Source organism: Bos indicus, chromosome 28, assembly GCF_029378745.1.
Source record: "Bos indicus isolate NIAB-ARS_2022 breed Sahiwal x Tharparkar chromosome 28, NIAB-ARS_B.indTharparkar_mat_pri_1.0, whole genome shotgun sequence".
In the NCBI taxonomy this organism is placed as follows: domain Eukaryota; kingdom Metazoa; phylum Chordata; class Mammalia; order Artiodactyla; family Bovidae; genus Bos; species Bos indicus.
The window spans coordinates 35,511,725-35,526,673 of record NC_091787.1 but is presented as its reverse complement, the minus strand read 5'-3'; the positions used below and the strand labels follow the sequence as shown (position 1 = coordinate 35,526,673).

The 14,949-nt window shown below is 44.5% G+C and overlaps 1 long non-coding RNA gene across 1 annotated transcript; it reads right to left on the bottom strand.

The window, feature by feature from the left end:
- Positions 1-13,193: 13,193 nt before the first annotated feature.
- LOC139180365 (uncharacterized) lies at positions 13,194-14,685 on the bottom strand. The gene is made up of 3 exons (XR_011564636.1): positions 14,497-14,685; positions 13,625-13,740; positions 13,194-13,427 (listed from the first exon to the last, which is right to left on the bottom strand). It is a non-coding gene; the product is annotated as an uncharacterized lncRNA (long non-coding RNA).
- Between the last annotated feature and the right edge of the window lie 264 nt (positions 14,686-14,949).

Here is a 14,949-nt window from a genome sequence, read left to right as displayed (position 1 = left end):
TAACATATGATTTAACATATGATCTATTCTTTGTGTGCTTGAGCATGTGTATTCTAATATTGTTGCATGAATGATCTGTATAGTGTTTTCAGCTCATTTTGTCTATACTGTTGCTCAAGTCCATTTTTTTTCCACATTATGCTATCTGGATGATCTACCCATTGTTGAAACTGATGTATTTAAACTCAACTACTAATTGTTTTATTGCTGCTGGTTTCTCCCTTCAGTTATGTTAATATTTATTTTATATATTCAGATGCTCAGCTATTTAGTGCATATGTATTTTCAAATTTTATACCCTCATGATGAATGGGCCCAATTATGAAATAACGACCTCTCTTTGTCCTTGTGACAATTTTTGTCTCACACTATTCCATCCAATAAAGTATGACTACCTTGCTCTCTTTCATTTATACTTGCTTGGAATGATTTCTAAGTTTCCTTCACTTTTGCCCGCGTGTGTCCTTTAAGCTAGAGAGAGTTTCTTTCTTATATATAATTTCATATTATTTATTTACTTATTTTTGGTGTGCTGGGTCTTCCTACCTGAGTGGGCTTTTCCCTAGATGCGGTGAGGTGGGGCTACTCTCTAATTGCAGTGTGGGCTTCTCATTGCAGTGCCTTCTTTTGTTGCAGAGCACAGGCCCTAGGCCTGCAAGGTTCTATAGTTGAAAAAGTGGGCTCAGTAGATGGGTTCATGGGCTCTAACACAGGTTCAATAGTTGTGGCACACGGATTTAGTTGCTCCACACTTCAGTTCAGTTCAGTCGCTCAGTCGTGTGCAACTCTTTGTGACCCCATGGACTGTAGCACGCAGGCCTCCCTGTCCATCACCAACTCCTGGAGTTTACTCAACTCAGGTCCATTGAGTCAGTGATGTCATCCAACCATCTCATCCTCTGTCATCCCCTTCTCCTCTTGCCTTCAATCTTTCCCAACATCAAGGTCTTCTCAAATGAGTCACTTCTTCGCATCACGTGGCCAAAGTATTGGAGTTTCAGCTTCAACACCAGTCCTTCCAATGAACATTCAGAACTGATCTCCTTTAGGATGGACTGGTTAGATCTTCTTGCAGTCCAAGGGACTCTCCAGAGTCTTCTCCAACACCACAGTTCAAAAGCATCAATTCTTTGGCACTCAGATTTCTTCACAGTCCAACTTTCACATCCATACATGACTACTGGAAAAACCATAGCCTTGACTAGACGGACCTTTGTTGGCAAAGTAATGTCTCTGCTTTTTAATATGCCTTCTATGTTGGTCATAGCTTTTCTTCAAAAGAGTAAGCGTCTTTTAATTTCATGGCTGCAGGCACCATCTGCAGTGATTTTGGAGCCCCCAAAAATAAAGTCAGCCATTCTTTCCACTGTTACTCCATCTATTTGCCTTGAAGTGATGGGACCAGATGCCATGATCTTTGTTTTCTGAATGTTGAGCTTTAAGCCAACTTTTTCACTCTCCTCTTTCACTTTCATCAAGAGGCTCTTTAGTTCTTTTTCACTTTCTGCCATAAGGGTTGTGTCATCTGCATATCTGAGGTTATTGATATTTCTCTCGGCAATCTTGATTCCAGCTTGTGCTTCATCCAGCCCAGTGTTTCTCATGATGTACTTAAGTTAAATAAGCAGGGTGATAATATACAGCCTTGACGTACTCCTTTTCCTATTTGGAACCAGTCTGTTGTTCCATGTCCAGTTCTAACTGTTGCTTCCTGACCTGCATACAGGTTTCTCAAGAGGCAGGTCAGGTAGTCTGGTATTCCCATCTCTTTCAGAATTTTTCAGTTTGTTGTGATCAACACAACAAGTCAAAGGCTTTGGCATAGTCAATAAAACAGAAATAGATTTGTTTTCTGGAACTCTCCTGCTTTTTCCATGATCCAGCGGATGTTGGCAATTTGATCTCTGGTTCCTCTGCCTTTTCTAAAACCAGCTTGAACATCTGCAAGTTCATGGTTCAAGTATTGCTGAAGCCTGGCTTGGAGAATGTTGAGCATTACTTTACTAGTGTGTGACATGAAGGCAATTGTGCGGTAGTTTGAGCATTCTTTGGTACTGCCTTTCTTAGGGATTGGAATGAAAAGTGACCTTTTCCAGTCCTGTGGCCACTGCTGAGTTTTCCAAATATGCTGGCATATTGAGTCGGCACTTTCACAGCATCATATTTTAGGATTTGAAATAGCTCAACTGGAATTCCATCACCTCCCCTAGCTTTGTTCTTAGTGATGCTTCCTAAGGCCCACTTGACTTCACATTCCAGGATGTCTGGCTCTAGGTCAGTGATCACGCCATCATGATTATCTGGGTCGTGAAGATCTTTTTTGTACAGTTCTTCTGTGTATTCTTGCCACCTCTTCTTAATATCTTCTCCTTCTGTTAAGTCCATATCATTTCTGTCCTTAATTGTGCCTACCTTTGCATGAAATGTTCCCTTGGTATCTCTAATTTTCTTGAAGAGATCTCTAGTCTTTCCCATTCTGTTGTTTTCCTCTATTTCTTTGCGCTGATCACTGAGGAAGACTTTCTTATCTCTCCTTACTATTCTTTGGAACTCTGCATTCAAATGGGTATATCTTTCCATTTCACCTTTGCTTTTTGCTTTTCTTTTCACAGCCATTTGTAAGGCCTTCTCAGACAGCCATTTTGCTTTTTAGCATTTCTCTTTCTTGCAAGCAGTTCTAGTGGTGATGAATTCCCTCTGTTGTTATTTGTCTGGGAAAGACATTATCTCTTTCTTTGAAAAGATTATTGTTTCTGGGTAAAGTATTCTTGGTTGAATTTTTTTTTTTTCTTTCAGTATTTTGAATATATCAAACACTTTCTCCTGGACTGTGAGGTTTTGCAAAAAAACTTGCAGATAGTCTTATGGGAGTTCTCTTATATATGATAAGTAGGTTTTCTATTGCTACTTTCAAAATTCCCCTTGTCCTTGATTTTGAAAATTTGATTTTAATAAGTCTCAGAGTAATCTGCTTTGGGTTAATTCTATTTGGGGTCATTTGAGCTTTTTCGTTTCTTTGTCCTTTTTTACTCCCAAGATTTGGGAAGTTTTCAGCCATCTTCTCCTTAAATATACTTTTCCTTTTTCTTTCTCTTTTATTTCTGAGACTGCCATAATGTGTACAGCAGTTCCTTGATGGTATTCCATAAATCATGCAAGATTTCTTTAAGAGAAAATATTGAGAGCATGTGAAAATTCAAATTATGGTAAAGAAAAAGAATAAAGAAAGTGAAAAATATAGGGGCATTGTGGGTAAAAAATATAAGATGAAGGAGCTTTGTGAGACAAGAAAGAAAAGGCTCTCTAGAGAAATAAATTTATTGAATTCAAATAAGACAGGATAGGGTGATGGAGTGAATAGTTTAGGGAATGAACAGCAAATGATAAGTGAGAAGAAAACATATTCAAAGAAATGAAGAGTATATATGTATTCATACATAGAAACATTGCAATGTAAATAAAGAAGACAAAGAAGAAGAGAAAAATGTGAAAGGCACAAAAATTGCAAAAATATACATCAATAAATACACAACGCAATAGAAGATACATAACACTGTAAAACCATAAAGGGAATGGGAGAAGCAGAAATGATACATAAAACACAAAAAAAGAATATGTGAACAAATGTTATCTCTACAGATAACTAGCCTTTTATTTATTGCTCCTTTTATTCATTTCTGCATTTTATTTTTATGCATTCTGCATATTATTCCCTGTAGAAGCCGAAGCAGAAGTGACTCATGTGAAAGGGATTCCTTTCCCTCAGTGCAGGTGGGAAGTGAATGAGAGGCTACGGCTGTGAGGAGTGCTTCCCAGGTGGCTCAGTGGTAAAGGATCCTCCTGCTAATGCAGGAGACCCGAGGTTCAATCCCTGCATCAGGAAGATTCCCTGGAGAAGGAAATGGCAACCCACTCCAGGATTCTTTCCTGGAAAATCCCATAGACAGAGGAGAGGCCTAGCAGGCTACAGCCCATGAGACTGCAAAGAGTCAGACACAACTTAGGGACTAAACAGCATCAGCAGCTGGTGAGGAAGTGTCAGCCCTATACTTACAAGGAATAGGTGGTGTTCACATTTCCCATCTGGGATGTGATTATTATATTACCCACACGGGCCATTAGGTGCTCTAGGGTGAATCTCTGAGATGGTATTAAGACAATAGACAAATTATATTTGTTGCAGCAAATTATTCTACTACTGATTTATTGTGACAGCTGCCAAGGGAAATAACCCTGTAGGGACACAGACTTTTCCAGAAATAAACATGGCATTCACAGAAAACCAGGGATAAGAAACAAGAATGGAAATCCAGTTCTTCTGGTGAAACAATAAGTTAACTAGTAAGTTTCAACATATCAACCTGATAGAATACAATGCAATATTTTAAGTTATGATTTAAGAAGACAATATAAATATGAAAATAAATGACATGTTAGTTTTAAAAGCAAAACCTAAATTAGGTTCTAAAGTCTTGCTTAAATGTTGATTGTGATTATTTCAGAATACACATCCATGTTATTAGAGACAAAGAGGAATATATAATATTTCTGATTGTAGATGATCCATAATTTGTTCAATTAAAACCTTCTTTATGGGCCATGGGGAAGGGATAGAGCTGTAGTTTGGGGTTAGCAGATGCAAACTATTATATATAGACTAGATAAATAAGAAAGTCCTACTTTATTGCATAGGGAGATATATTCAATATCCTGTGATAAACCATGATGGAAAGTAGGGAAAAAGAATGTGTTTGTGCAATGGTATATTACTCAGCTATTGAAAAGAATGCATTTGAACCAGTTCTAAAGAGGTGGATGAAACTGGCGCCTATTATACGGAGTGAAGTACATCAGAAAGAGAAAAATTGGAAGATTTAAAAAATAATAATAATAAAAAAAAAAAAAAAAAGAAAAAAAAAAGAAAAACATCAATACAGTATACTAATGCATATATATGGAATTTAGAAAGATGGTAACGATGACCCTATATGCGAGACAGCAAAAGAGACACAGATGTACAGAACAGACTTTTGGACTCTGTGGGAGAAGGCAAGAGTGGGATGATTTGAGAGAATAGCATTGAAACATGTATATTACCATATGTGAAATAGATCTCCAGTCCAAGTTTGATGCATGAGATCGGGTGCTCAGGGCTGGTGCAATGGGATGACCCTGAAGGATGGGATGGGGAGGAAGGTGGGAGGGGGGTTGAGGATGGGGAACACATGTACACCCATGGCTGATTCATGTCAATGTATGGCAAAACCACTACAATATTTTAAAGTAATTAGCCTCCAATTAAAATAAATTAATTAATTAACAAAAAGAATGTGTGTATTGTGTGTGTATATATATACACAAATGTATATATATATTCAGCTGTATATATATAGCTGTATCACTTTGCTATACAGCAGAAATGTAAACAATACTGTAAATTCAATACACTTTAATTTTAAAAAGCCTCTAAGTGATATGGTCTCTTAAATTAAAAAATAATAGACAGGAAAAAAAAAAGCATATTTGCCAAATGCTTCTGTCATGAAAAATATCATTTTCCTCTGATTTCATTAGTGGTACTGTCTAAATTACATGAGCAGAAATGCCATATTACAAACCATGAAATCAATAGAAAGTTAAAATAAGAAATAAAATAGTATCTTTAAAAAGTAAATAATAAAAATATCTTTAACCACGAAAGTACTAAGTAGACTGGTATTACATTTCCTTTCAAAACTAAAGCAGAAACCATTGGCAAATAATCTATCAACTCTAATAGAAGGAAGCATATTAATTCACTTAAAAGCCCAACATTTTACTGATATTCTGTTCTAAAAGAATTAAAATAGAAAAATTTGCACAAAACTTGCACATATTTGAATATGCTTTAATGACTTTTGGTGAATAGTTTTGGATGATAACAGACCACCTTATTTCTAAGCCTCATTTTTGCCAGTGATAGCATGTAAGTTACAATGCAAATGCTGGGATTTGTTCATCTTTATTTCATCTTATTTGTTCATCTTTGTTTATGGACTAGGATATTTGTCCACCATATACATCTATCTACTGGTGTGCTGGCAAAGTAGCTCATCGAAGTAAAAAGTACTTCTTCATAGTGTTTTCTAATTTTCATGCATTTAATCTACAAATGGTTTAATGACCAGCTTTCAAAATTTGTCAATGTGCCCTTAAGAGCTACAATCTGCCAACTCCCCAGAACACTACTGCTTTAAAGAAAGAAAAAAGTATCATGGATTTTCCAGTTTTTCTCCTCCTTTCTAAATTCACAGAAAAGTATGGTTATACCAACCACTTTAAATTTTAAAAAATCCAAGGATGACATGATTATTGAATATTTGAGCATATTTTAAAAGAATCTTCACCTGATCAAAACGCATTCTTCAAGATCTTAATCTATGTGAGCAGAGTTTCTTTGTGAGCTAGGTTTATGCTATTCACATGCACGATAACTCCAAAAATATGAACTGACTTTTACTAACTTGAGAAACATAATGTATTATGTGCTGGCTACTTTCATTCAGTAGTCATGGCAAGCTGTGTGACCTCACCAAAGCTATTAAGCCAAGTACTCCTGCCAAAAATTAAACTACCTTGACAAGTTATTGATACAACTGTTCACAGTGGGTCAGGACCTCATGCTCCTTTTAGGAAATATTGTGAGCTCAAAATTGAATGAGGTCTACTTTAGCTCTATTCGCATAATACGCATCTAAGTTTTGCCTTTCAGACAGAAAAGGATAGAAGATGTCTTCAATCAGTAATATGACCCATCTCATGACATTCTCTCAATTTGTTTAGTCTATTACTTTGTGTCCTGATGCTTCAGCCTCTACCTCCCCCAGCCTATAACCTATTGCTGTGTCAGTGGGTGTCTGTCTTCACTTGACCTGGTATCTCCTCATAGGCAACAGCATACAGAACATAAAACAGGTTTCAAAATGGTGTCTTAAAAAAATTTCATTGAAACGAAAGGACACAATTACCAACACATTCTACTGGGCAAATAATCATTCTAGTTTCCTCTTGCTGCATTTGGAATCAAATCTAAACAAAGAAACTCTGGTGAACCCAATATTTAACTTTTGTTTTTGTTTAAATTTTGTGTTTTTATACAATTTTAACGATTACTTTCTAGTCACAGGTGCTACCCAATGTTGGCTGTATTCCACACGTTGTGCAACACCACCTTGAGCCCATCTCACGTCCAGTGGTCTCTGCCTCCAGCTCTCACACCTCTGTGTTGCCCTCACCCTTTCCCAACTGATAACCAAGAGGTGAGGATGGGCAGAGAGAGGCAGAAGCCAGGGAGGTGGCACAGTTTGCCTGTGCCCCCCAGTCCTTCACAAATCAATTCAGAATTCTCCATTCTCAGAAAAAAATATCTCCCTTGGGCTTAACTAGATCCAATTGTTTGTCTTATTTATGATAAAAACAGGCTGTCTAAACTCCCAGATAAGAATGACCAGGTGAGGTCTTTGTACTGGAGCGCTGTTTGCTCACTGTAGTGTAATTGTTGATATTTCAGATATTACCAGGATATCTTCAGTAACAGGAGAAAGATCTTATCAGGAGCCTGAGCTGCATGCTGTTGAGAGGTGTGGCTTTGTTTTCAGATGTGCTGTCCCATATACTCAGTGTGGCTGCAAGTGTGTTGGGAAGAGGGGTGGGGCTTGGGGTCTGTTCAGAAAGGGCCAGAGAGGTCAGTCCTCCTGGTCCCTGGGAACAAAGGAAAAAGTGGCTGGTTTCCTGTCTGGAGGAGGGGTATTCATTACCCCTTTCCATGAGCCTGTGGTTCATTCAGGCCTCATTCCAATTTCTGAAGTACAGATGTCGTTTTACATTTTTCTCTGCAGTACATTGTCAGTGTAATCAACTAAGTATACAGATGCATTGATCTAAAAATTACAAGCCAAAAGTGTAAGTTCTGGGGTCAGATGACCTTTTTCATGAGTGAGTTGCAGCACCAGTGCTCCTGATCTCGGAGGGAGAGCAGTGAGCGCTCCTGAAGGGATATCTTAGTTCCCTGCCCAGGGATGGAACCTGGGTACCCTGGATGAAACCCCAGGAATCCTAGCCAACACACCACCAGGGACTAAAGGCTAGAAGCAAAGTGACTCTGGCTCCTTCCCCCATTTGAAAGCAAGAATGTTTCAAGGAGGCAAAAACTGTAAATAGATAAAACGTTTATTATTAGAGACACAGCACAATGCATGGCAGAGCACACAGAGAAGCAGGTTGTTTATTTAAGACAGAAGAAGGCAGAAATATGCCCCCAGAGAGAAAGGGTATGGGCATCCTCTCTAATGAGGAGGAGTGCAGTAGTCAGAGCTAAGCAGAGACACACACCCGTGGTGGAGTGCAGGCTTTCTGAATGAGGGGGAGAGCAGTAAAGTGACATAAATGACTTATATAGGACAGTCCTTCAGGGTCTTTGTTTACCTTTGGCCAATTATCTTGTTAATTTTATTCATACCCGACTGGTCCATGGACCCTCAAATGGTACATGTGAAACTGTTTTCTAAGTTAGATCCCACTGCAGAGGCCTATGGGTATGTGTCCATGTTTAATATGGGGTGGGACCCCCTCCCTTTTCGACCCCCCAAAAGCCTTCCTGCACTTGTGTAGACAGGGAAGTCTTTGTTGAGCTCAGGAGTGGGCACCTTATCTCTTTGCTTTAGCAGAGCTCAGCTTTTGCCACTAGCTTTGACTCTGGATCAGCAAGATCCCCTGGAGAAGGAAATGGCAGCCACTCCAGTACTCTGGCCTGGAACATTCCATGCATGGAGGAGCCTAGCGGGTTCCACAGGGTGGCAAAGAGTCGGGCACGACTGAGTGGCTCCACTTTCACTTTTGTCCTTGGAATGTTTGGACGAGAACAAAGCTTGACTTTTGTTTGAATTGACAAACATCGGTTGCCCAGCCAAGAGGCACACTCTCTCCTACCTTACTACCTGTGCAGGTTCCTTTCCTCTCTGTGTCTTGGATTCCATGTATGTAAAATGGAAGAGTTTGAATCAGTTATCTCTGAGGCAGAGTGGAGAAGAACATCCCTCAAATTCCAACGCAGGAAGAGGTTGGGGGTTGAATCTCAACATGGCTAGCTACCCACTCTGCCTGAAACTTCAGAAGGGATTAGGGCTGTGCAGACAGTAAATTCTCTGATAAGACATCCACAGTCCCATTATCATGGGAAGACAGAGATCCTGGGTGGTCAAGGTTAAGGATGGGGAGCAGTTTACTGGATGTAAGGCCATTCAATCTGGCCAGAGATTGGTGCCTCCCTCCCAGCAAGAGGCAGCCACGATGACCTCCAAGCCTCAGGGCTACAGCTTGCATTGCTGAGAGGAGTCTGAGGTTTGGGGAGAGGTCTGAAGAGGGCTCTACCTGGGGGAGGCATCAATAGAAAGAATTTGAAACCATGGGAGAGAATGAGCCCAAGCCTAGAGTGAATGCAAGGAGAGAAGGGAGCCAGAGCTGAGGATCCTGCTCCCCATCTGTGGAAGTCCAGGAGACGAGGAGAGACAAGTGAAAGAGACCAAAGAAAATTTCAGGCAGAAGAGGAAAGTGAAGGAGCAGGCAGTGATCAGTGGAGTCAAAGGCAGCCCGTGTTTGGCGGAGGTGGCGGAATAGACATCTATCCAGGTGAGGAGGAGATACTGGATTTAGCAACAGGGACATCTTGGAGACCTCTTTTTAGCCTTGCCCCTGAGTCAGCAGGCTGCCCCTCTTTTTTTGTGACAAGTCTTCCAGATGTGAAGCCAGTTTCAAACGTTATTCTGAGGGAGGAGTTCCATAGGAGGCCTGCCTTGTGACCTCATCCTGTAGCTCAGTGGGGAAGCCCTGAGCAGCAGAGGGTCACCTTTTTATTGGGATGTTGGCAGCTCACAGCTCTGGGCACTGCCCTTTCCTCCCTGGGGTGGAGAAGGGTCTCAAAACTCAAAGATCATGAGGAGTTGCTCAATGCAGGGCACATCATTCCACTTGCCCTCAGGATAGATCGCACACAGTTCTCTGGCTGTCAACCATTGTTTTTGTTGGGCTCCCCGCTGGCCCAGTTGGAATAGACCAGTGACTCCCCTGTGGGGTTGGTGAACCTCCCTCCATGGAGATGTCATTCATGCTCAGGAAAGCATCATTGTCCTTGGCTCTGACCAGCTGTATCACAGCCACCTTCTCGGCTGCAGAGCGTGGGGTGGCCAGCTATCCCTTAGCCTCTCTGCAGATCTGCTGGGCATCTGAATATGATTTTACAGCTCCTGCCGTCTTGAAGATCTTCTCCCCGACAGCCTGGCCATCAGGGAAGACCACTGCTAGTGGAAGAGGAGAGTCAGGCTGGGGATGTGCAGCACCTAGACCTTGTGATCCAACTGGAGTCCCCAGCCTGCCATCAGGGTACCAGGGCACCAGAGAGGTCAGCCTGCCATCAGGGTACCAGGGCACCGGAGAGGTCAGCCTGCCATCAGGGTACCAGGGCACCGGAGAGGTCAGCCTGCCATCAGGGTACCAGGGCACCGGAGAGGTCAGCCTGCCATCAGGGTACCAGGGCACCGGAGAGGTCAGCCTGCCATCAGGGTACCAGGGCACCGGAGAGGCCAGCCTGCCATCAGGGTACCAGGGCACCAGAGAGGCCAGCCTGCTATCTGGGTACCAGGGCACCAGAGAGGTCAGCCTGCCATCAGGTACCAGAGCACCGGAGAGGCCAGCCTGCCATCAGGGTACCAGGGCACCAGAGAGGCCAGCCTGCCATCAGGGTACCAGGGCACCAGAGAGGTCAGCCTGCCATCAGGGTACCAGGGCACTGGAGAGGTCAGCCTGCCATCAGGGTACCAGGGCACCAGAGAGGTCAAAATTGAGGCACTTAATTCCAGAGCAACAGATGAGGACCCTGGAATTCAGGTGCTTATGTGAGAGGGCCAAAGTCGCCCAACTGTCAGATGTAGAGATGTAAGGATCATACCTTATTGGATGTGACACTAAAACTCCCATGTACACTTTCTGTTCCTCCCCGTGTTATTCACCAGAAACCGGGACTTTAATTACTGTGTAAATAGGAAGGACTTTGGCAGGGAAATGACACTGTAGAGCCTGGGGCAGTTTCTGAGAGTGTGGAAAACACCAAATAGGCAGCTCACTCTCACCCTTGCATGATGACTGGGCATGTGGAAATGTCTGAACGGTTCTGTGCTGTGTGAATGGGTGAGGAGAGAGGGGAGGACAGGGGTGCATCTGAGAGCAGCCAAGTGCTGACCTCTGCACTGGGGGCAGTCCAGTGTTGGCTTCCATATGCTCGCAGGTGATCCTACAGCCAGTCAGCCTCTCTGGACCACTGGGCAGGGGATGACAGCATCTGAGATCTCTATGTGGGGGCAGGAGGGCAGAGTGGGATCAGCTTTGGAGAGAGCCCTGTCTGGGCCTCAGAAGGCCATGTGTTAAGCTCTACCCTGGCAATAACAGCCCAAGTGACAAGGAAAGTCATTTACCTTTTCAGAGTCTAATCTCTCATTTCTAAGGAAGAAACACTATATAACAGCATCCCCTATGTTTTAAGTATCTCATTTTATTCCATTCCATCCACACCCCTCTGACTTCCAGGGTCATGCATGGAAATCTTCAGGGCTCCTATGAGGGCTTACTGGACTGGTTCAGAACTCAGGCTGTGTTCTGAACACATGCCCTTTTTGTCTGAGTACCTTCAACAAGCAGTTGGAGACCAGATTTTCAATGGAGTAGGATGGCACACAGACAGCCTTGGACAAGGTCAGTGTAAGCTCGTGTGCCATGATTATGTTACATCCATGCATCTGGTGGGTATGCGTGTACATGTGTGAATATATCCGTGTGTCCATCTGAAGGTACATGCCGACTAAAGGTCCATCTGGATGGGTGTGCATATGTGTGCATTTGTGTTCATATACGTAGATGATGTCAACTGAGTGACAGCATTTAGGTACACACGTGTTCAAGCACATATGCCCAAATTCTCCTTTGTATCAGCTGCATGATGTTTTAGTTGTTCAGTCGTGCCCACCTCTTTTTGACCGCATGGTCTGCAGCCCACAGGCTCCTCTGTCCATGAGATTTTCCAGGCAAGAATACTGGAGTGGTTTGCCATTTCCTTCTCCAGGGGATCTTCCCAACCCATTGATTGAACCCAGGTCTCCTGCACTGCAAGCAGATCCTTTACCAACTGAGCTACCAGGGAATGAGGGAAGAAACAGGTATACAAATATGCTTGTGCAAGAAGGAAGACATAAACTGCTGGAATTCCTCATCTCACTACTTCAGTACTTAGTTGGCTTTAGTTCTTAGGAGCCAACCCCATGTCTCACCAGATCACCTGATCTGCACCTTCAGAAAACTCTTTTTTCAATCACTGAGGTTTGATGAATGAAAGTGAAAGTTGCTCAGTCGTGTCCGACTCTTTGTGACCCCATAGACTATACAGTTCATGGAATTCTCCAGGCCAGAATACTGGAGTGGGTAGCCTTCCCCTTCTCCAGGGGTTCTTCCCAACCCAGGGACTGATCCCAGGTCTTCTGTATAGTAAGTGGACTCTTTACCAGCTGAGCCACCAGGGAAGCCCAATCACTTCACCTCACTTGATGAATGATGTGGATTCCAAGCTATTGTCAGGAGGAGCAGAGAAGGAGGAGGTACAGTTGGTAGAAAGTCCCAAAGGCACAGGACACTCAGGTGTGTGCTCCAGGAGGCCTCTGTCTGCTTAGGATCCAGGCTTAGGGAAGAAACTCTGGTTTAAATACCTAGGCAGATGAAGAGAGGGCCCAGCACTGGCCAGATACTGGGGGCAGCCTGCCCCTGCCAAACCCAGGGGCATGTTTAGGGTGAGATACTTGGCCACACACCAAGGATAGGTCCCCAGAAGCCTTGAACCCTACAGCAGCATCCCACCCCCACTCTCAGGATCATGTCTGGATTCTCTTCTGCCCTGGGCTGTGCAGCTTCTTCTCTGGGCATTTGCACACCTGGCCCCACAGAGGGAAGAAACGCATCCTGGGTTGGGTGTCCCCTTGTCTGTCATAGGGACTCACCAAGGGTAAACCGGATGAAGGTCTGCTGAACTGTATAGGCCGCATCCTGCTCCTTGTCTTCTGCGTCTGATGAGCTCCTGGAGCATGTGGTGACATGACTGTCTCAACCCTGTCCTTAGCCCCACCTCCTGCTCCAGGTCTAGGTCCAGTCCCAATCATTGTCCCAGTAAGTCCAATTTAAACCCAAGCCCAGTGAACTGCAAGCCAAGCCCAGACCCAGTCTGAGGCCCAGGCTCGGGGCCTGGCTCAGGGTCAGGTCCAAAAACTCACCTTTCTTATACTGAAAGAAGGCATTCTGGAGGCACTGTAACTGTCCCTCTAAGACTGCCACCTCCTGCCTGAGAGCATTGACCTCTGCAGGAAAGAGAGGCCGAGTGAAGACAGATCAAGTACAGCATGGGGTCACTCAGAGCCCAGGCCTCAGGAAGGGTGACAAGTGGAGCTGCATATTGGGGATGGGGTAAGGACACGGGATGCATGAGAGAAAGTGCTGAACTAAAGAGGGCCTCCTACCCTCTCCACACCCACTAGAGCCCCGAGAGCTTTCTTACCTGCAAGTCCACTCTCTCCCTTTGCTCCTTCTTATCCAGGATCACCTCTGTCTCCCTTCAGTCCTGGGGGACCCATGGCACCGGAAGGTCCTGTGGACCAATGGCTCCAACAGGCCCTGGGATCACAAAAGAATTGCTGTGTGAGTTCTGGACACATTGTCCAGCAATTTTCACCTCCTCCAGTACATAGACTGTCATATCCCCAGCAGTATGCACTCCCCCTGTACAATTGTCCCTAAGTGCCTGAAATCTCTTCTTGCATTCTCTCTGTACACTGACTGTCCCATAACTCAACAACCATCCTTCCCTGAATACAGATAGTCCCCGCTGCTCACACCGTCCTCTCCCTAGAGACAGTTCTCAGAGCCCAACGCTGGCTCTCTCCCTGGAATGCCAGCTCTAGCCTGGTGATGGTGGGCACAGGGAATGTGAGCCCAGCCCCATGACCATTGCTCAGCTTGTGTGCCAATGCTTCCAGGGCTCCCGGCTCACCAGGGATACCTCTCTCTCCTTTGAGACCTGCGGGGCCTGGGGAGCCCTGCATGCCTGGGACACCCACTCCTCCTGAGGAAGGAACACATTGGGGAAACACAGCTCAGAGTGCACTCAGCAGGTACCATTTCCTCAGCAGTGCAGCTTGTCACCCACAGCTCCAGGTGAGAGAGTGACCTGGAAGACTGCTCCTGACCACTTGGTCTCCTCTAGGACCTTCAGTCAGTGTGGGAATGTGGGGGGAGAGGCCCAGGCCAGGCCTACCAGGGGTGGAGGTTCTAGGCTTTCTAGGCACTGTGCACATTCTTTGGTCCCCACCAGGGCTGCCAACGTCACCCCTCCCTTCCCCCTCCCTCACCCACCACATAGCACCCTCCTACCTTTGGGCCCAGTGTCTCCTTTGGGGCCTGGTGTGCCTGGAGGTCCCATGCTCCCCTGCTTCCCTGAGGGGCCCTCTCTTCCAGCTGGTCCAGGAATACCTGGAGGCCCTGGGAAAAAGGACCAGCCCAGTCAGTGACACTGAATCTCCTTGGAAGTGGAGTGCATAAATGATGGGGCTGTAATAGAAGTCAGACAGGCAGCCTCTTCCAAAAGATGTTTCCCTCACTCTCCACCCTCCCCAGGAGCTCCAGCGTTCCCTGAAATAACCCCATGCCACCTTGAGAATGACCTTCTTCCTCTTCCTGGGGTAGAATCTGTGCACACCTACTGCCATGGCCTAGCAGCAGCACGCCATCTACAAACACCTGCATTCCATGCCCAGCTGTTCACCAGGTGATCCAGGCTCTCCCTTTGGTCCAGGTTCTCCACAGAGCCATTGTCCCCTTTGGGTA